The sequence below is a fragment of the Pteronotus mesoamericanus genome, unplaced genomic scaffold (assembly GCF_021234165.1).
Source record: "Pteronotus mesoamericanus isolate MK-2021 breed Mesoamerican mustached bat unplaced genomic scaffold, CSHL_Meso_final contig_56, whole genome shotgun sequence".
NCBI lineage: Eukaryota > Metazoa > Chordata > Mammalia > Chiroptera > Mormoopidae > Pteronotus > Pteronotus mesoamericanus.
The window spans coordinates 1,131,393-1,157,054 of NW_026555201.1; the positions used below are offsets into that span (position 1 = coordinate 1,131,393).

The following is a 25,662-nucleotide window of genomic DNA, read 5'->3' on the forward strand; positions in this document are numbered from 1 at the left end:
ATCAACACATTTGGATCAATTAATATTATCCACTCTGAGAGGAAAAAAGAAATTTTATATATATATAAATGATAAAAACCCCAGAGACCTGTGGGGCACCAACAAGCATATCAACAAATTCATAATGGAAGTCCTATGAGAGGGAAGAAAAGGGAAGAAATAGTATTTACTAAAATGAAAGCCAAAAATTTCTCAAATTTGATTTAAAACACTACATCTGCAAATCCAAGAAGCTCCTCAGAAATCATGGAGGCCAAAAGGCAGTGGGAAGATACAATATATTCTAAGTGCTGAAAGAAAAATACTGTCAACCAAGATATCTGTATCCAGCAAAAGCATCCTTTAAAAATGAAGACGACAATCCCACATAAAAATGAGACACTATAAATGTATTTTTGGTTTGTTACTCTTTTTTTCTATCTGAATTAAAAGACAACTGCATAAAGCTATAATTATAAATCTGTGTTAATGGGCACACAACGTATAAAGATGATATTTGTATGATAATAATAGTACAAAAGAAGGAGAGGGAACAGAGCTATACGGGCACAAAGTTTTGTATACTATTGAAATTAAGCTGGTATTAATTGAACTACATTGTTGTAAATTAAGATTTTAATTGTAATTCCCAGGGCAATCACTAAGGAAATAACTCAGTTTCACAAAGGGACTCTACACAACCCTGTAAATAACACCATTTTTAATGGTGAAAGACTGAGAACACTCACCCTAAGATTAGTAACAAGACAAGGATATCCAGTTTTGCCACTTTTATTCAACACTGCACTGGAGGTTCTAGCTAGGGCATGAGGCAATGAAAAGAAAAGAAACCCAGATTCAAAACGAAGAAAACTATCTCCATTTGCAGATGACAAGATTTTGTATCAAGAAAATCCTAAGGAACTCACTAAAAACTAAGTTCAGCAAAGTTTAAAGATACAAGGTCAATGTACAAAAACTGACCGTATTTCTCCATGCAAGCAATGAACAATCCAAATATTAAATTAAGAAAAATCCATTTATAACAGTAACAAAAATAATAAAATACTTAGGTAGAAATTTAAAACAGTGTAAGGATTAGGGTTTCAAAATAGTATAAGGCTTATATACTGGAAATTACGACTATTACTAACAGAAATTAAGATCTAAGTAAGGAAGAAGATATCCCATATTCATGGGTTGGAAGACTTAATACTACTAACATGGTAATAACACCCCCAAAACTGAGTTACAGATTCAATGCAATTCTTACCAAAACCCTAGATGAACTTTTGGCAGAAAAATTGACAAACTGATCCTAAAATTCGTATGGAAATGCAAGGGACCTAGAACAAACAATATAATGTTGAAAAAGAAGAAAAAAATTGGTGGATTCACACTTCCTGATTTCACTTGCTGTATACTCAAAGCTACATAATCAAACAGTGTTGCAGTGGAATAGGACTGACTGCCCAAATATAAATCCTTACATTTACAGTCAATTAATTTTCAACAAGGGTGCCAAGAAAATCAAATGGACCAAGGACAGACTTCAAAAAAATGGCTCTAGGACAAGTGGATATCTACACTTAAAAGAATAAAGTTGGAACCACACCTGATACCATAAACAGAAATTAACTCAAGTCCCAGACTTAAATTTAAGAGCTAAAACCAGAAAATCCTTAAAAAGAAAACTTGGAAAACTTTTCTTCCACTTCCCTTATACACTGGTAGTGGTAATGTGAGATAGTGCAGCCACTTTGGAAGCAGTTTGACAGTTCCTCAAAAAGTTAAACATAGAGTTACCACATGATCTGGCGACTGCACTCCTAGGTATACACCCAAGAGAAATGAAAACTTATGTCTGTGTAAACACTTGTACATAATGTTCATAGCAGCATTATTCATGGTGCCCAAAAAGTGGGAACAATTCAGAGTCCATCAACTGATGAATAGATAAATAAAATATGACATATCCACACAATGGATTATTATTCACCCATAAAAAGGAAAAAAGTACTTATAAATGATGTAACTTGGATGAACCAAAAAACATTGTTGTATGACAGAAGACAGACACAAAGGGTCACATGTTGTCTTACTCTTTTTATGATATATCCAGACTAGGCAAATCCATAAACAGAAAGCTGCTAGAGATTACTAAGGGGAGGAGTTCATGGGGAGTGATTACTTAATATAGGAGTCCCCAACCCCCAGAACCAGGCTGCACAACACGAGGTAAGCATCTGGCTAGTGACTGAAGCTTCATCTGTATTTACAGACACTCCCCAATCATTCACATTACCACCTGAGGTCTTCCTCCTGTCAGATCATAAATGTAAGGGTTTTAGAGAGAGGGGAAAGGAAGGAGAAAGAGGGAGAAAAAGTATCAATGTGTGAGAGATACACTGACTGGTTGCCTCTCACACACCCCCAAGTGAGGACCTGGCCTGCAACCCAGACATGTGCCCTTGTCAGGAATGAAACTGGCGATCCTTCAGTTCACAGAATGGCACTCAGTCCGCTGAACCACATCACCCAGGGCTGTTATGTACACTTTTGTTGCTAACCAACACCACAGCTGCAGAACTATTCAAGTCTTTGAATGATTACATATCAGGGAAACTGAACTGGTCATACTGTGTTGGTATATGCACAGACAGAGTGGCTGCCATGACTGGACACCTTTCTGGTTTCCCTACTCAGGTCAAAGAGGTTGCTTCTGAATGTGAGTCTACACACTATGCCATCCATAGAGAAATGCTGGCGAACTGAAAAATGTCATGTGAACTTAACAACATTTTGCAGAATGTTATTAAAATTATCAACTACATTAAAGTATATGCCCTTAACTCACATCTGTTCGTGTTGCTCAGTAAGGAATTGGACACAGAGCACACACATTTTCTCCTACACACAGAAATGAGATGGCTTTCTAAAGGTAGATCAGTGGCCAGAGTTTTTGAGTTACAAGAGCTGCTCCAGAGATTTCTTTTAGAAAAACAGTCACCACCGGTAGCACATTTCAGTGACACAAAGCGGGTCGCAAAACTTGCTTACTTTTGTAAGCAATGGACTAATATGTCACTTCAGGGGAGAACAAGTTGGCAGATAAAGTGGCTGCACTCAAAGCCAAACTGGAATTATGGGGGTGACGAGTGAACGTTAGGATTAACATGTTTCAAACATTAGCAGAGATTTTTAAAGAGATTGAGCCAGGGCCTTCTTTCTCCCAACTGGTGCATGATCATCTATCTCAGCTTTCAGAAGAGTTTCAGTATTACTTCCCAACCATGAAAGACTCCTGAATTGGGGAGGAATATACCTGCGACTCTTTTATAAATAGGCCATGTGAATCGACTTTGTCCATGCTAGAAGAGGATCAACTGCTTGAGATCACAAATGACGGTGGCCTTAAAAGTATGTCTGAGACAACTTCCAATTCTCCACATGTTCTGGGTTACAGTCAAGGTGAAACACCCTGAGACTGCCACAAAAGCAGTGAAAAGCCTGCTTCCATTTCCTATATCCTATCTTTGTGAAGCAGTGTTTTCTGCAATGACAGCAACCACAATGAGATTATGGAGTAGACTGGACATAAGCAACACACTTTAGGTGTTACTGTCTCCTATCACCCCCAGATGGGACTACCTTGTTGCAAGAAAACAAGCTCAGGGCTCCCACTGATTCTGCATTATGGTGAGTTGAATAATTATTTCATTATATATTAAAATGTAATAATCGAAATAAAGTGCACAAAAAATGTAATACACTTGAATCATCCCAAAACCATCCCCCTCCCCCAGTCCATGGAAAAATTGTCTTCCACGAAACTGGTCCCTGGTGCCAAAAAGGTTGGGGACCACTGACTTAATGGGTATAGGATGGTTTATGGAATGATGAAAAAGTATTAAAACTAAATAAAGATTGTGGTTTCACAGCATTGTAAATATACTAAATATCACTGAATTGTAGACTTTAAAATTGTTAATTGTACGTTATATGAATTTTACCTCAAATTTAAAAAAACCCTCAGAAGAATAAAATCAATGTCCATACAAAGATTTCTACACAAGTATTCATAGCATAGCTTTATTTGTAGTTGCTGAAAACTGAAAACCCAAATGTGCATCAACAAGTGAATGAGTAAACAAACTGTTATATTATACAAAAGATTGCTATTCAGCAATTAAAAAGAAATGAACTACTGACACATGCAACAGCATAAATGAAAGTCAAAATAATCATGCTTAGGGAAAAAAAAGGGCCACACCCAAAATAAATAAATGTGAGAGTATATGCTTTACAATTCCATTTATATAAAATTCTAGACAATGGAAACTATTCTATAGTGACAGGAAGTTGATCGGTGGTTGCCTAGAGACCACAGAGGTTGAGGGACAGATTACAAATGGGGATAAGAAAATTTGTAGGGAAGATGATTATGTTCATTATCTTAACTGTGGAGACAGTTTCCTGGGTGAACACTTATGTCAAAACTTAACAAACTGTGGCCCTGACTGGTGTGGCTCAGTTGGTTGAGCACTATACCACAAAGGAAAAAGGTCACTGGTTCAATTCCTGGTCAGGGCACATGTCTGAGTTGCAGCTAGTCCACAGATGGGGTGTGGCGAGCAGCAACCAATTGACGTTTCTCTCACACATCAATGCTTCTCTCCCTCTCTTTCTCCCTCCCTTCCCCTCTCTTTAAAAAATAAACAAATTGTACACTTTTAATATATATAGTTTACAGTATGCCAACTATACTTCAATTTTTTTTTAAAGCTTAAGCTTTTTTTAAAAAAAGATGGGAAAGGAAAAATAGGGCAGTATACTCATGTTGATCACTTAATAACTGACAAGGTAGTAATAAAAAGTTTTACTTTACTCTGTATACAGACACTTGGCAAAATTAAACAGAGAACCAATCAAAGTAGAAGATAAATCTGGACTTTTTTAAACTTAAAAATAGTTCCATTAACCTACATTATACTTTCAGAAATACTTAATCTTCATTTTTGACTGATCTTCAGTTGGTAGTGCTATAACCCTCCCAGTTCTGGCAAGTCATACAATCAATGTGATCTGTAAATAAGCATTTAGATACACCAAGAAAGCTCCTATAAGAAACCCTAATAACGTTCTTTAAAGCTAAAAAATATCTGTGAATAGTATCTCAAGTGTGATGAAATCATCAAAAAAGACTCCTACTCCTACCATCTACATTAATCACCTCCTAAGAATTCTCCAGTTATAGATATTTTACCTTTTGTAGATATTTATTCAAATAAATTTAAACTATTTCAAAACACTCTACTTTCTAAAATGTTAGAAAAGCCATATGGTTAAGATACTAAACAGATTTCTTTTTTTTTAACCAAAACGTATGTCCATTGTTTTAAAGACAAACAGAAAGTATGATGTATTTGTAACAAGCTGGAGGGGGGGGGACGACCACAGTGCACCCCCAGGGAAATGGGGGATAAGTTTGAGCTATACTTGTGTGACTAGAGACTTTGTCCCCTTGCTAATAAGCATCGCGGCTAGAAGAGGGGCAAAGGTAAATATGATTAACACTGGCCCTGATTGGTTGGAGGCCTGGACATTCCCACTGGCTTTTGGCATGCATGGGATTCTGGGAGGGGACTTTTGAAAAAGTCAGTTGGTTCTTTCCCCTCACCCAGCAGAGGAGCATGTCATCAGTCACCAGCAGGCCTGCCAACAGTGGCCAGTGAGGGCCTGTAAGCAGAGGCCTGGGGGCACAGACTCCAAAAGATGCCTGACCCTGGATAGCAACTGGAGACCAGATAAGCCACCTACATTTACGATACTTTTGGGTGGGAGAAGAGGTTCCTGGAGCAACCTTGAACTGAGCTGGCAGAGGGTAACAGGGTGATTTTTCTTTGGGTGTCTTAGAGGGAACAGGCTTTGAGGCAGAAGCTTGCCATTATTTCCAAAGACCTTGGTGATAACAGTCAGCACTGTGAGCAGATCTTTGTTCATGTGTTATTCAGTTCTTGGACCTATGTAGTAGTTGTAATGACATATTTAAATAGCTATTTCTTCTTGTATTTCAACCTTTACACTTTCATATGCATGACACCCTATTTCTAAAAATAAATTTAAAAAATTTGTTATTTCTTTTGGATCCCTAAGGCATACAATTACATCATCTGTTAATAATAGTTTTGTCTCTTTTTTTCCTAAAATTTAATCAACCAGTAAACTCTGCTGAATTTTGTTGCATGAGCTCACACTCTCCAAACTATTGGTGGCCTCCATCATTCCTATCTTGCTCCTGGGTTTTGGGGGGATGCTTATAGTATGTCACCTTTTAATGTTTTCTTTTTGTTTCTAATAAATTCTACTTATGATCTTAAATAAATAAATAAATAGCTATTTCTTATGTCATACTCTGACTTTACCTTTCCCCTTACTTTTGTTAGTCAGATATTTTAGGCAGAAACTTGCCATAAAATAAAAGATTCCTTTCTTTTCCACCAAACTGTCTTTGGAAATTTGCCTGTTAGGCTGTGAGTGGAAGGACCCATCGCCCCCACACTGGTTGGGTTCATAACATATTCACTATTGAGAAAAAATTAGGGAAATGAGGGTGGAGTTCAATCATAACAACTTTACATCATTATTTATGCCAGCCAGGCAAGGAATGACATCATCTAACCAACGGTACCACTGCTCTCACTTCAACTATAGCAGTAGCTGTATTTGTATTTTTTATATTTTAAGTTAGCTGAACCCAATCTTGATGTAGCCTGTAAGGCTCAATTTCTTCACCTATTAAATGGGTACAATAATACTTCAAATCTCATGCGGTTGTGTGAGAATTAAATAAGAATACAGATATAGCACTTAGTTTATTGCCTGGTACATAAAAAGTACTCTATAAATTCTACCTATTATTACCTGAATAAATGTTCAGCCTCCATGAGTCCAGTGGTGGAACGGCATCACATATAAGAAACAAGTCTAACCTCAAAAAAAAAAAAAAGAAAAAAAGAAAAGTAAGTTAAAAGCAATTTAACTCTTAGGAATCTCTCAAAGAAAATAAAAGGAGATCCATTTCAAAATCCACAGCAGTTTTTTAATGTCTTCCTTTCCAATTCCTTTTGCTCACAACGTTTCTCCTAACTCTACACCTGACCCCCATATTCATCTCCACACTCAACTCACTTCTCATTTGGCTCTTTTTCCTCTTCTGATTCTTTTCTTGTAAGTAAACTTTCTAATAGAAATTAATCATCCATTAATTGAAATTCTTCCAGCTGGGTTTTTTTTTTTAACTCATTATCCTTTTATACAAGTCTAGAAACAGGGCTAGCAGTTCTAGAATCTTTTTTGGTAGGTGAGAATCAAAAGTAGAGAGGCCAGGGACAGAAGTTTCTTCTGTGATTTTAAATAATTATTGCAAACACATAATTTAATATCTCCTCACCCAAACTGCAATATTTATTTATTGTTCTTAGAGGACTGAGGGGTGGCTGCTGCTTAATCCTCTTTAAAAGCCCTGAGTGATGGGTGTCACCAGTGGAATCCTTAATATGCCCAAGCCAGTCTGTGTTCTTGGAAGTCCACAAAATATCTAAGCTCCATTGTGTTCTATGCTGAAGTGAGGAGTATCCTTAATTCACCCTTTTGTTTCACAACTCTATCCCATGATCACATCACCAATAGCTTGGCTTCCCAGTACCATACTAAGATTTCTATGAAAAAGCTCTTCTAGTTTATTCATAGCCCCTGCACTTCAGGGTTTGGGCATTAGAGTGTGGTAGTTTGGTTAGGGTTGGGAGGCATGGCCAGAGGATACTGCCCTTCCATTTTCACCATCATCCTTGGTCCTGAAACACTGCCTTGTGCAGTGAATTTATTTCCCCCTGGGACATGCCTTGTTTTTCCCCCATGCAAAGAAATCACTAGTTGCCTTTCCCCACAGGCCATCAAAACATGCCCAGACATGTCAGATTTTTAAATGGGCATATTAGGTTCACACTGAGAGCCTTGCCATACCAAAAGTTCACTTTCCAACTCTGAGTCAAAAAATCAAGAGTAACACAATTCACCCTGGCTGGTATGGCTCAGTGGATTGAGTGCCGGCCTGCAAACCAAAGGGTCACTGGTTTGATTCCCAGTCAGGACACATCCCTGGGTTGCGGGCCAGGTCCCCAGTCGGGGCACAGGAGAGCCAACCACACATTGATGTTTCTCTCCCTTTCTCCCTCCCTTCCCCTGTGTCTAAAAAATAAATAAAAATCTTTAAAAATAAAAATAAAAGAGTAACACAATTCAAAGCACACACTAGTACTTACTGCTGTTAGGGTTTTCTTACCCTATCTGTAGTCTTACCAAAATTAAAAGTGCAATACTTTTTAATAAAAGCTCAGTACCTTTCTGCCATCCATCCTCCATAACCCTCATAATAGCTTACAGTTTTGTTTTGTTTTTGTTTTTTAAATAAAATACAATAGCTTCTTAACTACTCTCTCTACTTCTCCTCTGGGCACTGTTATCTCTTTTCCCCAGAGAAGCCAAAGGACTCTTTTAAAAATGTAAATCAGATCATTTAGTTTTCTTGCTCAATGGCTTTCCATCATCCCGAGCAAGGTCTAGAGTCCTACAAAATGTGGCCCCTGCCTATACTTTAAAAAGAAAATTTTTTTTTATTGATATGAGAGAGACAGACAGACAGACAGAGACATCAACCTGCTGCTCCACTCACTGATGCATTCACTGGTTGATTCTTGTTATATGCCCTGACTGGGGATGGAACCCACAACCTTGGTGTGTGGCAACGACATTCTAACCAACTGGGCTACCTAGCCAGGGGCAGGGTGCCTATTCTTTTTCCTTTTTAAAGATTTTTATTTTTTAATTTTTAGAGAGAGGAGAAGGGAGCAAGAAAGAAAAGGAGAGAAAGATCAATGTGCAAGAGAAATATCAATTGGTTGCCTCTCACACATCCCCAGCCAGGGGCCTGGCCTGCAACCCAGGCAAGTATTCTGAGAAATTGAACTGGCAACCATTCGGTTTGCAGGATGATGTCCAACCCACTGAGCCACACCAGTCAGGGTCACCTGCCTATTCTTGAACATATTTAATCACATACTTCCCTCAAGGTTTTTGTGTATTTGTCACCCCTCTCTCATTAAGGAAATAATGGGTCTGCCTCCCCTCAAGTAACAATAGTACATATGTCACTACAAAGAGAGCGTCCCTAACCACCCAATCTGAAGTAACTCCTTCTCTGTAACCCTCAATCACATCACTGTAATGGGGGGACCCTCCCACCTTGCAAATGGAGGAGAGGTGGGGAAGCACCAAGGATGGCACATGAACGACAGCCACAGTGCAGCTGCAAAACCAGTGTATACTGCCCTGACAACCAGGATGATGCAGCTACTTCTGTCACAGGGATTCTGGGAGCAGCCTTTAAAAGGGGGGAAGCACACACAAACGCTGGCTCTTTATTCTCTCCTCTCTCCCAGCCGCTGAGGGCGGGAGATGGATGTTCCTGAGCCCCTGGCCTTGAGGACTGCATGGTCAGGGAACATTCCCGGCACCCCTCCCCAAGCACTCTGGGGCCTGCCTAGAGCACGCCAGGTGCCAGGCCAGTAAGAGGGGAGGGGAAGAGGCCTGGGTCAGTGGGCCTCAGGCCAGGTGACAAGCCCTGTGCCTCTCTCTCGCACAAGAAGCTGCTGTGGCAGCCACCTGCCTGCTACATCTACATTCCTCCAGTGGGAGCCGTCAGGGGTAGTTCCTGCTGTTACTGCTGCTCTACCCACTCCAGCCCAAGCAGGGCCTCAGACCCACCACACAAACATGTGTGACGGGGCTTAGCAGACTGGTTGGTGCCAGTCCTGGAAGCAGCAAGGCGAGGTGATAAATCCCATCCCCCTATCCCACACAGGGGGCCAGAGGAAGAGGTCAGTGCGCAGTGAGTAGAACACCTGAACACACTGAGAAGAATGCCTGAAACCAGACAGCAACTTGAAACAAGCTAAACCACCTTCATTTCCTAAAGGATGGTGCCTTTTGGTGGGCAAAGAGGTTCCCGGCACAACCTTGAACTGAGCTGACACAGGTTGACATGGTGATTGTCTTTGGGTGTCTTAGAGAAAACAGGCTTTCAAGCAGAAACCGGCCATTACTTTAAACTGTATATACTTTAAATAAAAGATAACTTGTCCTTTCCACCAAACTCTGTCTCCAGATTTTTGCCTATTGGAAGAGAGCGGTTAAGACCCCACTGGTTGTTCGGTTACATCACCACATCTATTTTCTTCATATCACTTATTATGCTACAGTTTTTATTCATTTTTTACTATTATCTTCTCAAACAAGAATGCAAGCTCTTTGAGGGCATAAATCTTTGGGGGGTTTTTGTTAATGACAACTGTATTTTCACTGGTGCAAAAAAAACCCCATGATAATTATATGATGCATTTCATGATAATTGTATGATGCAGTTATACTTAAATTATGTAGATCACAAACTTTCGATTTTATACTATTTAGAACAAAACTTATTTTGATAAATATGTCAAGAGGACAACATACGTTCTTAATGGATGGCTGAGTCCAAATACGCAAAATATAGCTTCTGGTTTCCACCATGGTGCTTTAAAATTCTCAAACATGCATTAATATATTCTAGTTTTAGGGAAAATATTATACATAGCCTTATTTTGCATTTGGGGAAAAGCCCAAGCTGAATTTCACATACAGTAATGCTTTCATCTAAATTAATCTCAAACTGAACTAGAGAACAAAGGAACAGACATTTCCAGGTTATTACTCCCAAGTAATGAAGAATTATTACATAATCGACAATGAAACAGAACAGGAAGAAAGGAGAGCTTCATTCGTAGCCATGAGAAGTGGTTTTTAAGTATTTTTGTTTTGTACAAATCACAGAATTTTAAATAGTAATTCAATCATGCTACTCTGGGTGATCCGACAACCCAAACACTTAGGAAGTGAATATCTTTAGTAAGGTCTTGAATGTGAATGTCCAGAGGTGCTGGGTCAAATACATCACAGGTAAGAAATGAGAAACCTACCTCAGCATTTCTCAATGTCATAATCTATGGAAGACCTCGTATAATAAAACCCTTGCTAGATGTACATGGAAAGGAGGTTCCCTTTAAAGAACGAAGTCTTCATAAATGGGCCCCTCGGAGTCAGGGTACTCCCGCCTCAAACGCAGGTGCTCCAGCATGTTAAAGAAATGTCAATCTGCTATGTTTGTTCACTGGACTTAAGACTAGGGAGGTCTCTTGGATATTCTGGATAACCTCATTCAAAACCTGAATCGTGACCACCTCATTCTTCTTTTTATAAAACTAGATATACCTGTTGAGAATTTCTATAAAAAGTGAGGGAAGAAATCTTCTGTGCTTTGTTCATTATCTACACCTCCAATACCAAACAGTACATGACAAATAATAAGCACTAAAACAGTTTTATGTTTGTTTGAGTCATTTACAAAGCTAAGTAATACCTTTAAAAATCCAACAGGTTTTAGGTTTTCACCAGTGTTTTAAAACTTCTTTATACAGCCAATAAGATGGCCAAGCTGTCAAAACCCTGTGTTCTCTTCTTCATTCTAACAATCTGCCTTGTATTCTCAGAAAGCTCCCTTTATCTGAACGTAAAATTTCCACTCAGAAAATAAGATGGCAATTGTATCTGGCAACATTATTCTCTGGGTCTGTAGGGCCCAAATCCAACATTCTTAGGCAGTAGTAATTCCCAAAGATCTGGCTACCAGCACTGATTGCACTAGTAGTGCCTCACAGACCAGAACCACTAAGCTAAACTGACCCAAGCTACAAACATGTGTGAAAGAATCAGGGCTAAGCATTCGGTGACGCACTCCAAATGCCTTAAAGATAATTTCACAGAAATACGAAGATTCAATTCAGCTATCTAACTAATAGTGCATTCTATAAAGCCTTAATCATGACCCTGTCACCAGAAAAACAGATACCTTGTCCTAGCCTTCTAATGAGCTGCATTTAGCAGCCAACATCCATCTTTTCGCAATAAAGTGCCACCTCTGAGTTCTTATTCCTATCAAATTGTCACTGGTTTGGGCAATAGATAAATCAGAAACCACAGACTTGTCTGATATCCAAGAAAATTACTTAAACATATTTGGAGAAACAGAATAGCCCCATGTCACTTGGAGACAAGTTTTAAAGATCCTAACAACCCTAACATTTGGGAACACCAAAATGGCTGTTTTCTGAAAAACAGCCACATGTCAACTTCCAATGGTGCTCCTAAACTGAAAGTGACCTTCCCCCTCCAAAATAAATATTGAAAGTCAGCTGAATTTTGAACGATGACTCTGACTTTGCTTTAAAATTAGGGCGATGACAGCTACCTTACTGAGAGGACCAATAAACTCAGGAGAAAAGGCTCATTGTGTTGACATTGTCACCTCATCTAGGACTTCAGCTGATTCAACCTGATGGACTGACAGGTCAGTGACATCAGCACCCTGTCCAAGATTCTTATTTATTTCATATATATAAAAAAACACTGTTCAAGGAAACTGCAACCCAGACAACTTCTCCTGCTGTGAAGCCTTTCCTTCCCTGACTTCACTAAGCACCTAGGAAAAAAAGCAGTCATTTCAGGCCCATGTTAGTAACTCTGGGTGACTACCAAGGCATGGATGGGCTAGGAACAAAGCCCATAAAAGGACGAGAGCATTCACTCTTGGCAAATGCCAAGTTTTTTTTTTTTATTGAAAAGGATTTAAAGAAAAAGATAAAAATCACTTGAAACTAATCTCTTCAGCATTAACAGATGTTTGGTTTATTATGATAATTTAGAAAATGGTTGGAAAGTTAGAACCTGATTACTTGGCCACATCAAGTAATCATGGAAGACATCTTTTAACCAAGTCAGCTTTGTTCTAACATGAACTTCCAAGAAAGACAACTCATGACAAACAAAAATAAACAAACAACACCCTTCAACCGATCCACTTCATTTAAGAGGGAGGGAGGGCGAGAAGGGAGGACAGGACAAGGAAGAACAATGCCCACTGTTGTAGATTAAACATGGCCACAAATTATTTGCAGCAATTCCAGTTGATAAGTGGAGATCAACCTCCAGTCAAGATGGAGCATAGGCAGATATAACTTGTCTCTTCGCACAACCACAACATTACAACTAAGATACAGAAGCAACAGAAGTCAAGTTGAATCGAAGTCTGACAACTACAGAATTAAAGAAACCACATTCATCCAGACTGGTAGGAAGGGCACAGACACGTAATGGACTGCTCCCCCATCCATGTGTGGTGGATAAAAATTCAGGAAGGATATCTCAGGAGCGAGTCCCATCCCACACCACAGCTTCCAGCCTATGGTTCCCATACCAGGAAGATAAGTACCCACAACTTCTGGCTGCAAAAACCAGCAGGGACTGAGTCAGTGGAAGAAACTTCTGGAGCCCCAAGCAGTTCCTCTTAAGGAACCCACATGGAATCACCTACTCAGACTCACTCTCTCTGGGTTTTGGCACCAGCACCAGGGAGGCGGCTTAAATGGCACCAGTGGTATGCAGGGCAAGGCTAAAGTGTCAGGCATCAAGGTGAGCAGAGGCCATTGTCCCTTTTCTGCCCTCCTCACCCCGCCCCAGAACTGGAAGATTGGTGCTGTATCTAAGATCCCATCAACCTGGCTAGCACTGTTTGACCCATCTTGGAGACCCAGAGACTCTGCCTCAACCAACTTACAGACCCACCCAGGCTGCTTTTCCATTTGAACAAACAACAATAGCTGGCCTCAGTGAGCCTGAGGCCTGGCACTAGTAGGCCAGAATCAGTTTGCCTTCACCTGGGAATCTCCAAGCCCAGCACAAGTAGCAGCCATCTCAGACTGCTTTACAACTCAGGCAGGGTGGCCCTGGGCAATACAGATGGGGACTGAACTTGGCCTGCACCACCCAGGAAACCCCAGGGCCAGTGCACACAGTGGACAGTTATAGACCACATCAGAGCATTACCATCCTGCCCCTGCACAAATGATGCTCCAAGGAGGACAGAGGTTGGTGGTCAGTGGTCACAGCCAGTCCTTGCAGCTGACTGGCCTGGGTAAATCCCTCCCATTGACCTGCCTGCCAACAGCAACCAAGGCTCAACTACAAGAAAAGGGTGTACTCAGCTCACATAAAGGGCGCACCTTGAGTACTCAGCTTGGTTGACAGGGAAGACTGTGACACTGTACACTACAGGACACCCACTATATTAAGCCACACTACCAGAGAGAGTCAGAGCAGCTCTACCTAATAAATAGAAACAAACATAGGGAGCCTGCCAAAATGAGGAGGCAAAGAAACATGGGCCAAATGAAAGAACAGATCAAAACTCCAGAAAAAGAACTAAACAAAACGAAGATAAGCAATCTATCAGATGCAGAGTTCAAAAACACTGGTTATAAAGATGCTCAAGGAACTTAGTGAGGACCTCAACAACATAAAAAAGATTCAGTCAGAAACGAAGGATATACTAATTTAAATAAGGAACAATTTACAAGGAAGCAACAGTAGAGTGGATAAAGCCAAGAATCAAATCCACAATTTGGAACATAAGGAGGCAAAAACAACCAATCAGAACAAGAAGAAAAGTGAACCCCAAAAAACAAGGATAGTTCATGCAGCCTATGGGACAACGTTAAGTAACCCAATATTTGCTTCACAGGGGACCTAGAAGAAGAGGAAGAGCAAAAAACTGGAAATCTATTTGAAAAAATAATGAAAGAAAACTTCCCTAATTTGGTGAAGGAAATAGACATGCAAGTCCAGGAAGCACATAGAGTCCCAAACAAGGTAGATGCAAAGAGGCCCACCCCAAGACACAGCATAATTAAAAGGTCAAAGGTTAAAGAGATGGGAGAGGAGGTGTGGAGAATGGGTGAGGGGTGAGGAGATCAAGAAGTAAAAATAGGTAGTTACAAAATATCCATGAGGATGTAAAGTACAGTGTAGGAAAGGAACTTTCCTTTAGTACAGTAGCCAAAGAACTTAAACACATAACCTGAGGACATGAACAAAGGTGAGGGGTTTGCCTGAGGGAGTGGGGGTGTTGGGTGGAGGGAAGCAAAGGGGGGAAAATAAGGACAACTGTAACAGCATAATCAATAAGATATAATTTTTTAAAAAACAAAAGGAATGGAATTCATTTCCCCACCGCTTAAATCTGTGCTGGCTTTGTGACTTGCTTTGTCCAACAGGATGAGGCATGAGTGACACTGCAATTCCTGAACCTAGGCCTTCAGAGAACTTCCACTCTCACAGTCTCGGAACCTAGCCACCATGCAAGGAAGGTAAGAGAGTCTGCAGGAGAGGCCACAGCATCCTGGCTGAGAGTTCCAGCCTAGTACTAAAGAATGCTGGAATGAGGTTATCCAGGTATAACCAGCTCCTAGACGAGCTGCCAACTAACCACAGAATGAGTGAGCCCAGAAGATACCATGTGGAATAGAGGCAAGACTTGCAAAATGAGCCCTGCCCAAACTGCCATCCCAGGTAATCATAAGGAAATACAGCACACCCCCAAACCTGCCAGTAGTTCTCTTTGCATGGTTTCAGTTACCCACAACCAACCATGGTCCAAAAATATGAAATGGAGAATTCCAGAAATAAACAATTTATAAGTTTTAAATTGTGTACCAGCCTGAGTAGCATCATGAAATCTTGCACTGTCCAGCTCCATTCCCTACACAATATGAATCATCCCTTTGCCCAGAGTATTCAGGCTATATGTGCTTCCCACTCTCACTTAGTAGCCATAAATTAACAAATCAGTGGTTTAGGCAACAAAGTGCTTGGGTTCAAGTAACCCTTATTTTACTTAATAATGGTTCCAAAGCACAAAAGTAGTGATGCTGCAATTCAGACAGGCTGAAGCTGTAAAGCACTTTCTTTATGTGAAAAGGTGAGTAGAGTACAATAAAATATTTTTAGAGAAAGAGAGCACATTCACATAACCTTCAATACAATATATTGTTCTATTTTATTATAATTGTGTTAATCTCTTACTTTGCCTAATTTACAAATTTTATCCTAGATATGTACGGAATGGAACAAAAGTAGGTTTACAATTGTGTATGTAGAGTGGGGCACAAACAGGTATGCACTTGTGAGTATACAAAACAGTTTATTCCTGTATTATTTTCCTTTTGAACAACTCTAAACCTACTTTTGCCTCACCCTATATAGAAAAAAAAACAGTATAGAGTTCCTCATGATCCGTGGTTTCAGGCTTCCACTGGAGGTCCTGGAACATATTGCCTGTAGATAAGGGTGGACTACTATACATAGCTGTTTTAAATCACTAACATTTCGGGTAGTTTGGTCCGCAGCAATATATAACAGAAACACCCACAAACAGCTGAAACTAATGCAAAATATTAATGGGTCACTCAAAATCAGCATGGGCACTCCTATCATGCAAGCAAACTGGAATCTCTAAAAAACACTATACAGAACTGCCCTCCACTGACAAGACATAAACCATAGGATTCCAGCAGAATGCACAGATCCATCAACTTGTCTCTGCACCTATCCCACATGTAAATACCTGGAGAAGATATGTACAAAAATATGTATCCCACAAAGGAGTCATATGTAAAATATACAAAACATTTCTACAGCCCTGGACAGTGTGGCTTGGTTGGCTGGACCGTTGTCGCATGCACCCAAAGGTCATGGGTTCAATTCCAACTCAGGACACACGCCTAAGTTGCAGTTTTGGTCCAGGCGCTTATGTGGGGGGGGACGGGGGCAGCCGATCGATGTTTCTCTCTCGCATCGAAATTTTCTGTCTCCTTTCCTCTCTCTCTAAAATCAATAAATGTATCCTCAGGAAAGGGCAGCACAAAAAAAAAAAAAAAAAGCCAACACTTTTAAAAGAAGACTTCTACAAATTAATAAGAAGACAAGCAACCCAATTTTAAGATGGGCTGAAGTTTAGCAGGTACTTCACAAAAGAGGATACATACTTAAAAGTCCAATATGCATATGAATAGATATTACACATCAATGATTATCATGGAAATGCAAACTAAAGCCACAAGAAGACATCACTACACTCCCAACATACTAACTAAAATTAAAAGGACTAACAGTGCTAAATGTAGTCAAAGATATAGCACAACCAGAACTCTTATACACTGCTGGAGAGAAAATAAATCCACAAAAACACTTTGAAAAATTGTAGTGTTTATGTATCCCATGAAGTAGGAATTCCACTCCTGGGTTTACAACCAAAAGTAGTGTTTATGTCTATGAAGACACATACAAAACTGTCTGCAGAAGTATTATTCATAACAGTTCAAAACTGACAACCCAATAGAAAACTTACAGTATAATCAGATAATGGAATAACACAGCCATGATGAACAAACTATTGCTATATGCAACTACATTCATGAATCTCTAAGAAAATGTTGAGGAAAAGGGACACAAGAGCATGTATGATTCTATTAATCTCAAATTAAAAAACAGCCCAGACTGGTGTGGCTCAGTGGATTGGGCATTGTTCAGCAAACCAAAATGTCACCAGTTTGATTCCCAGTCAGGGCATACACCTCGGATGCATGTCAGGTCCCCAGTTGGGGGCATGCAGAGAGGCAACTGATGAATGTTTCTCTCACACACTGATGTTTCCCTCCTTCTCCCCCTCTTCTCCCTCTAAAAATAAATAAATATTGTTAAAAAACAAATAAAACTAACATGTGGTAATAGAAGTAAAAATACCGATTACCTTTGGAAACCATTTTTGCAAAAAAGATTATATAACATTTCTGGTATTTAGGTTTATTTCTAGAGAAAACTGCCTATACACGAGTATTTGAGGTGACAGCTTAGAAGAGACCTGACAATGGACAACAACTGCTTGTGCTTCTGCCCATCCAGCCAACCAACAGATTCTGCTGGGCTTAGTTCTGCTTTAGGAAAGACAAGTTCTAAAATCTCTGCATTGGTCTGTAAACCCTGCCCTCTATTGTCCCAAGTCAGTGGCTTAGTTTAGGATCTCATTGTTTTCCAATGGCCTCCTTACCACAAGACACACTGTGATATGGGTGATCTTTTGAAAAACACAAGTATGATGGTATCAACCACCCACACCCCTGCCATACATGTATGTGTGTGTACATCATCACCTCCCACTTAAAATCCTTTAAAGACTCCCTCTTGCCTGTAAAATAAATTCTGCACTCTTTAGCATGGTACTTAAGTTCATGACCTGCCCCCAAATACCTTTTCTTTCTCTTCCCATATGTCCTGAGTTTCATAACAAACTACCTGTAGTTGACCTAGTAAGTGATACCTCAGTATCTCTTAATATATAATGCATCTTCCATCTAGAACAGCAGTTCTAGTGTGGTCTTAGGAGGACTAACTGGTCAAACTATTTTCACAGTGACACTAGATGTTAATGGCCCTTTTCACCATGGTGACAAAAACAGTGTCAATTTAACTTTTAGTGCCTTAGCATAAATTAAGTCAGGGGCGTCAAACTCCACTAGTAAAAGAATATTCTTCACCACCACACACTTGCAGTTTAAGAAAGAAAAGATAGCCCTGGCTGGTACGGCTCAGTGGGTCAAGCACCGGCTTCCAAACCCAAAGGTGCGCATTCGATTCCCAGTCAGGGCATGTGCCTAGGCTGTGGGCCAGGTCCCCGGTTGGGGGTGTGCAAGAGGCAAACAAATGATGTTTCTCTTGCACACTGGCGTTTCTCCCCCTCTCTTTTTCCCTCCCTTTCCCTCTCTCTAAAAAATAAATCTTAAAAATAAAAATAATTAGTTTAAAAAATAAGTAAAATAAAGATAAATTTTATCAATGTCCTTGATAAAGCAGTAAAGATTAGTAATTTTCTTAAATTTCCACCCATGAGTACCTTTTTTAATATTTCAAGTGACAAAATGAAAAGTATAAAGCATTCTACTGCCTATCAACATGCAACTGTCTTGAGAAAAAGCAACTGAGCTGCAAGCTGAACAATCTGCTTTTTTCATGGAATACTATAAATTTTTTCAGAAAACAATAGACAGGCAAACTCTGGTATGTGGCAATATTTTTGACCAAAATGAACAATGTAAGCCAGTAACTTCAAAGAAAACAAATTTTATTATTTGTAGCCAGTGACAAAATTCAAGCTTTTAGGCTAAAATCAGAATTTTGAAAATGTGTACCTACTGTTGAGCTAGAAAAATTCTTAATACTTTTAAGACATTCTTGATGAAATGGTGGTGATAATGAATGTGATTTTTTTTTAAGATTTTTATTTATTTTCAGAGAGAAGGGAAGGGAGCAAGAAAGAGAGCGAGAGAAACATCAACGTGTGGTTACTTCTCATGTGCTCTCTACCGGGGACCTGGCCCACAACCCAGGCATGTGGCCTGACTGGGAATCGAACCAGTGGCCCTTTGGATCACAGGCCAGCACTCAATCCACTGAGCCACACCAGCTAGGGCTGAATGTGATTTTTAAAAATTTCATAACTATGCCAAACCTTTGGAGAATCTGCATAACTCAATGATGAAAATTTTCTAATTGACCAATTCATGATGTTTCAAAATCATACACAGGTTAAAGATCTATTAAGTGTACAATCTAGACATAAATTTTCATGTCACCAAGCACAAAATTTCATTACTATGGCTTCAGGTTTTACACTGTAACTAATCTTTAAAAAACTACCACTAGTTGAGTTTGGGTATAATATCAAGAATATCCATAATTACTCAAAGATAGAGTGAACTACTATTTTCCAAACTATTGGGTTGGCCAAAAAGTTCATTTGGGTTTTTCCTTAACATGGTTCTAGTAACAGTTAGCTGTCTTTAACTTCATTGGAAACAAGTTCGTTAGACTGTACTGTGACAGCTCTCATATCAGCATGCATTAAAAAAAAAAAAACACATCAAAATTGGTGAATTTTTGTATAGCCATTTTAATACTGAGTATGGAAAAATGTAGGCAACATTTGCAGCATATTATGCTTTATTATTTCAAGAAAGGTAAAAACAGAACTGATATTAAAAAAAAATTGTACAGTATATGGAGAAGGTGCTGTGACTGATCGACCATGCCAAAAGTGGTTTGCGACATTTCGTGCTGGAGATTTCTCACTGGACAGTGCTCCAAGGTCAGGTAGACCAACTGAAGTTGATAGAGATCAAATTGAGACTAGTTAAGAACAATCAACATTATACCATGCAGGAGATAGTCAGCATACTCAAAATATCCAAATCAATTAAGTTATTAGTGAAAATGAAAAACATGTCTTTTATCTTACAGAAAAAAACCACAAGGACTTTTTGGCCAACCCAATACAAATCTCTGAAGCTGGATTTTCTTCATCTACTTTAACCAAAATGACATATTCCAACAGACTGAATACAAATGCAGGTATGAGAATCCACGCTGTCTTCTATTAAACTAGACATAAAAATATTAGAAAAATTGTAAAACAATGTCGCTCTTTCTCACTAAACCTTTGTATTAAAAAATATTTTTTTCATTTAAAAATGTGTTATTTATTACTATATAAAGAGCTTATTGTTATTTTAACCCTGTGGAAGCCACAACTGATTTGATACAAACTTTTTTTTTTTTTTTGGTAAAATCTAAGGAGTTTTAGGAGAAAAAAACAAAGTAATATTTTTCTTACCCTGAAGTAAAATATTCAAACCCACAAGCTATATAGTAAAATATTGACAATATGACTATATTAAACATTTAAGATTATACAGTAATATACATATAAAAAAAGTTAAAGGACAAATAGAACAGGAAAGTATCTGCAACACATCTAAAAAAGGGTTAATAGTTTGGGGGTTTTTTAGGGAAAAAAATTCTACAAACATTTAATCAAAAAATGGATAAAGAATACCAAAAATTGTTTAAAGCTTTTTAAAAATAGAAATAGGCAAGAAATATACAAAAACAGGTTTTGTTTCAACGAATAATAAAGTACCACTTAAAATAACACATCACTGTCACAATCAGATTAATAAGTATTAAAAATATTGGTAATATCAAGTATTGGTGACTGTGAAAGGAACTGTATATTCACAGACTCTTTCTTCATCTTAAAGCAGTCCCTTTAACATATTTTGCAGTACTGGTTTGGTGGAGGTGTATTCTTTTAAGCTCCTTTTGTCTGGGAAACTCCTTATTTCACCTTCCATTTTAATTGAGAGTCTTTGTAGGTAGAGCAGTCATGGCTGCAGACCTTTGCTTTTCATGACTTGAAATATTTCTTGCCACTCCCTTCTGGCTTGCAATGTTTCTGTTGAGAAGTCACATGCTCACCAGTATGAGGGCTCCCTTGTATATTACTACCTCTTTCTCCCTTGCTGCCTTTAGGATTCTGTTTGTCTTTGATATTTGCCATTTTAATTATGATGTGTCTTGGAGTGGGCCTCATTGGGTTCCTCTTGAATGGGACCCTCTGTGCTTCCTGGACTGTGTGACTTTTTCTCTCCTCCAATTAGGGAAGTTTTCCATCATTACTTTTTCAAACAGGCTCTCTATCCCTTGCTCTTCTTCTGGTATCCCTATTATACGGATATTATTACGTTTCAGGTTGTCGTGTATTTCCCTAAATGCCTCTTCATTCTTTTTGAGTCTCTTTTCATTTTCTTGCTCCTTCTGGGAGCTTTTTTCTACCTTGTCCTCCATCTCGCTGATTTGTTCCTCTGCTTCAACTAGCCTGCTTTTGAGTCCTTCTACTGTGTTCTTCAGTTCAGAAATTGTATTCTTCATTTCCTCTTGTCTCTTACTGATAGCTTCTATGTCCTTTTTCATACTGATATAGTTTGCAGTCAATTCCTCGTAGTTTCCCTGTAGTTTTCTGTAATTCTCTCTGAGCTCACTAAACTTCATTACAACCGTTGTTTGGAACTCAGTATCTGATAGTTTACTTGCCTCTATTTCATTTCGTTCTCTTTCTGGGGATTCCTCCTTTCCCTTTGACTGGGGGGTGTTTCTTTGTCCTCCCATTATTTGTGAGACTCTTCTCATTTGCTTCTGCTTCTTAAATTGATCTGTCTTGATATCCTGGCTTTGTGGTGTGAACTTCTATGGTAGGAGACCGCTGTTTTTTCTTTCTAGATCTGCCTCTGATGATGTCAGATGCTGACCCTGTCTGACCTTAGGCAGTCTGTTCGAGACTTCCAGGAATCTGTCTGTGGCTGTCTCCTTCAGCTGTTAGTCTACTATTTTCTCATATATTGTTACATATATTTGGTGCATAGGTTCAAGGCCATGACTAGTTGTGCGTTTGTACATGATTAATGTTAAGTCATAATGTTTAAGCCATCAGTTTGGTTATAACACATGAATGTATCTCTCGAATACACCCAACCTACACTGCAAATTTTTTTACCACAACCTCCTCAGGGTTAATTAATAAATATTTAAATATTTTCTTGGTTTTAATTTATAATACAGTAAATATTGGTAAATATAACCCACATAAATAAAAGTTCTTTAGTGTCTGTAATAATTTTTTAAAGAGTTAAGAGGTCAGAGACCAAAAAAGTTTGAGAACTGCTCATCTAGAATTTCCGCTGCCTCACTTGTCCTTCCAGGCTCTGCTCCTCCAGAAAGCCTTCCTGGTAGCTTAAGTTAACATGCTATATTTGCTTAAGAGTATAGAGACAAGACTACATTCTTTCATAGGCACTCAATCAATGGTGCATTGAATGAATAAGGCTAAAATGCAATCCAATATTGAGTGCTCCGCTGTAAACATACATAAATAAAAAATTTGAAATTGGTCATTTTGTGTATGCCCACCATTACTAAAGCTTCCTTCTCAAATCAAATCTTGAAATGTGAACTGCATCTATTTTTGGAATGCAATTTTATAACCTCTATAAAACTTACAAAAATATACTTTAGAAATTTATCTTAATAATTATTCCAAATATGCAAAGTGATATATGTACAGTTATTCACCTAGCACTGCTTATAAATGTAAAAGCATGGGCGAAGAATCAAAATGCTCTTTAAGGGCAGAGTGATAAACTAAATAGAATATACATATCTTGTAATACTTTGCAGACAAACAAGAATAAGGAAATTCTTGATGCACTTTTAAGTTATGTTGCTAAGTAAAAAGAGCAAAACAGAACCATCTTTGTAAAAAGGGGGGAAAAGAATATACACATATTCACATATATATCTTATGCTTCTAAGTAGATAGGATACACAAAAACTGATAACATTAGTTGCCTTAGGAAAAAAGGAACTGACCAGCTGAATTACAGGACAAGAAAACTTCACTATACTTTTTTCTATCCTTTGCATTTTGAGCCACATAAATGTAATACCAACTCAAAAAGTAAATCTAAAAATGTGTAAGATTCTTCATTTCACATAATAACTTCTCGCCTTATTTTTCTCAAAAAAGATCCTGAATTTTTAAATGCTTAAACCAGGTATGAATATCTGATGTAAGAATAAAAGATACACACTATGAAGCCTCTGAATTAATTGTGTTAAGTGGCTAACTAGTAATCTGGGTTAGGACCAGGATCTTCACCTTTTACCTTTCCGAATTATATGTATTTCTTACAATGAGTATACATTACTTTCAGAATTTGAAAAATGCAAACCCCTCTAAGACTGAAAATGTTAAATATAAAATCTATAGTCCTTTTATTTGGAAATACTATGATTTTGTGATATGCTTTCTAAAAAAAAATTTAAAAAATGCCAGCTCACCCTGGCCAGTGTGGCTCAGTTGGTGGGAACGTTGTCCCCTAAACCTAAAAGCTACAGGGTCAGGGCATATACCAAGGCGGCAGTTCAATCCCCCCAGTCAGGGGATGTGTGAGGGAGGCACAGATCAACGTTTCCCTCTCACAATGATGTTTCTCTCTCTCTAAAAGCAATGGAAAAAAGGTCCTCCAGTGAGGAAATAAATAAATAGTATTTCAAAAGTCACCTCATTTCCTAGCCTTGTTCACTGAAAATGGCAAATAACAATGATCAGCCCATTAAGTAAATGTGTCCTCTTGCACCCAGACTGTGGTCTCTAAACACCATTTCCCCATAAAGAAACTAGGGTTTTAGGGGCAACTAACAGAAGCCCAGGAATGGAAATATAACAGATGATCTCAGAACATCATGTTAGAAAACAAAAAAGCTATCAAGGAGTAACAGGCTCTGCCCTGGCCAGTGTGGTTGAGCATCATTCCACAAAGCAAAAGGTCACGGGTTCAATTCCCAGTCGGGACACATGCCTGGGTTACGGGTAAGGTCCCCACTTGGGGCACATGCGAGAGGCAACCAATTGATGTATCTCTCTCACGTCAATGTTTCTTTCCCTCTCTTTCTCCCTCCCTTCCCCTCTCTCTTAAAAAAAATAAATTAATTAAATCTTAAAAAAAAAGAATAACAGGAACACAGCAAAAGGACACTGGAGGTTCCCATTTGCCAAGATGAGACAGTGAGACATCAATAAAGATAAAATTGAAATTGGTTGAAACACATAAATATGCTTAAATTGGAGAGTTCACAATGACAATTAAAATAAAGTCTAGTCACCTAGGCAGGATGATAGTGAACAAACTCATTATTTTGAAAATGGCATGTCTTGCCTTTTCTGTACAAGTTGTATCTAAGAGTAAGCAAATGGTGTCAAGGGGAAGTATCTCTTTATAATAAAAGTATTTTAATTAAAGTAAATTAAGAACTGATAGAATTTGAATATCACCATTTTTAATTCTTCATGGAGTTCAATGAAGGGGTATAGACAATAATCATCAATGGCTGCTTACATCATATATAAGAGACTAATAGATGTCACATATCTCCTAATGGAAATACACTATAAAGTATTCTAGCCAAAGCACTGAACCTGAATCTGATCAAGTCTCTAGATGTAACTGTCAATTTGAAGGAAACACGGGACAAATAAATATGTTAAATGACATCACTATGATGTCGATCACCAAATCCATCTGTGGGAAACCCTACTGAAAAGATGATTCAGTTTCTTCAACAAATAAACTGCAAAGACAAAAAAGGAGGAGGGGAAATCTTTTAAATTAAGAAATTTTAAAGATATACTGACTGCCCTGGCTAGTGTGGCTCAGTTGGTTGGAGCATCGTCCCATAACCAGAAGATTGTAAGTTCTATTCCTGGTCCGGGTGCCTATGGAAGGCAACCAATGGATGTTTCTCTCTCATCCATGTTTCTCTCCATCCCTTCCTCTCTCTCTAAAAGCAATGAAAAATTTCCTCAGGTGAGGATAAAAACATAATTTAAAAAAAGACATACTGACCAAGTACAAGGATAAATTTTATTTGGATCCTATTATAAACATACAGGCTGTTTAAAAATGGTAATACAATTAATGAAATATGGTATTTAATACTAAGGAATTACTGTTAATTATTTTAGATGTACCAATGATGTTGGTATTATGTTTCTGTAATTTTTTATTTATTGATGTGAGAGGGAAAGAGGAAGAAAGAGAAATATGGATTTGTTATTCCACTTCTTTCTGCATTAATTGGTTGTTTCTTCTATGCGCCTGACCCAGGATGAAACCCACAATCTTGGTGTTGGTACAGCGCTCTAACCAACTGAGCTACCTGGCCAGGGCTTAAAGCTGTTTAATGTCT

The 25,662-nt window shown here is 38.6% G+C and overlaps 1 protein-coding gene across 24 annotated transcripts in view; it reads right to left on the bottom strand.

Moving 5' to 3' along the window:
- R3HDM2 (R3H domain containing 2) overlaps window positions 1–25,662 on the bottom strand; it is a 155,576-nt gene that overhangs the window by 108,595 nt on the left and 21,319 nt on the right. For 23 of the 24 annotated variants that reach the window (XM_054579964.1, XM_054579968.1, XM_054579967.1 and 20 more), the window contains exon 2: window positions 6,904–6,966. The gene's annotated coding sequence lies outside the window, so the exon portion shown is untranslated. Of the gene's footprint in view, window positions 1–6,903; window positions 6,972–25,662 lie in introns of all 24 variants that reach the window. The other variant, XM_054579953.1, reaches the window with a different exon arrangement.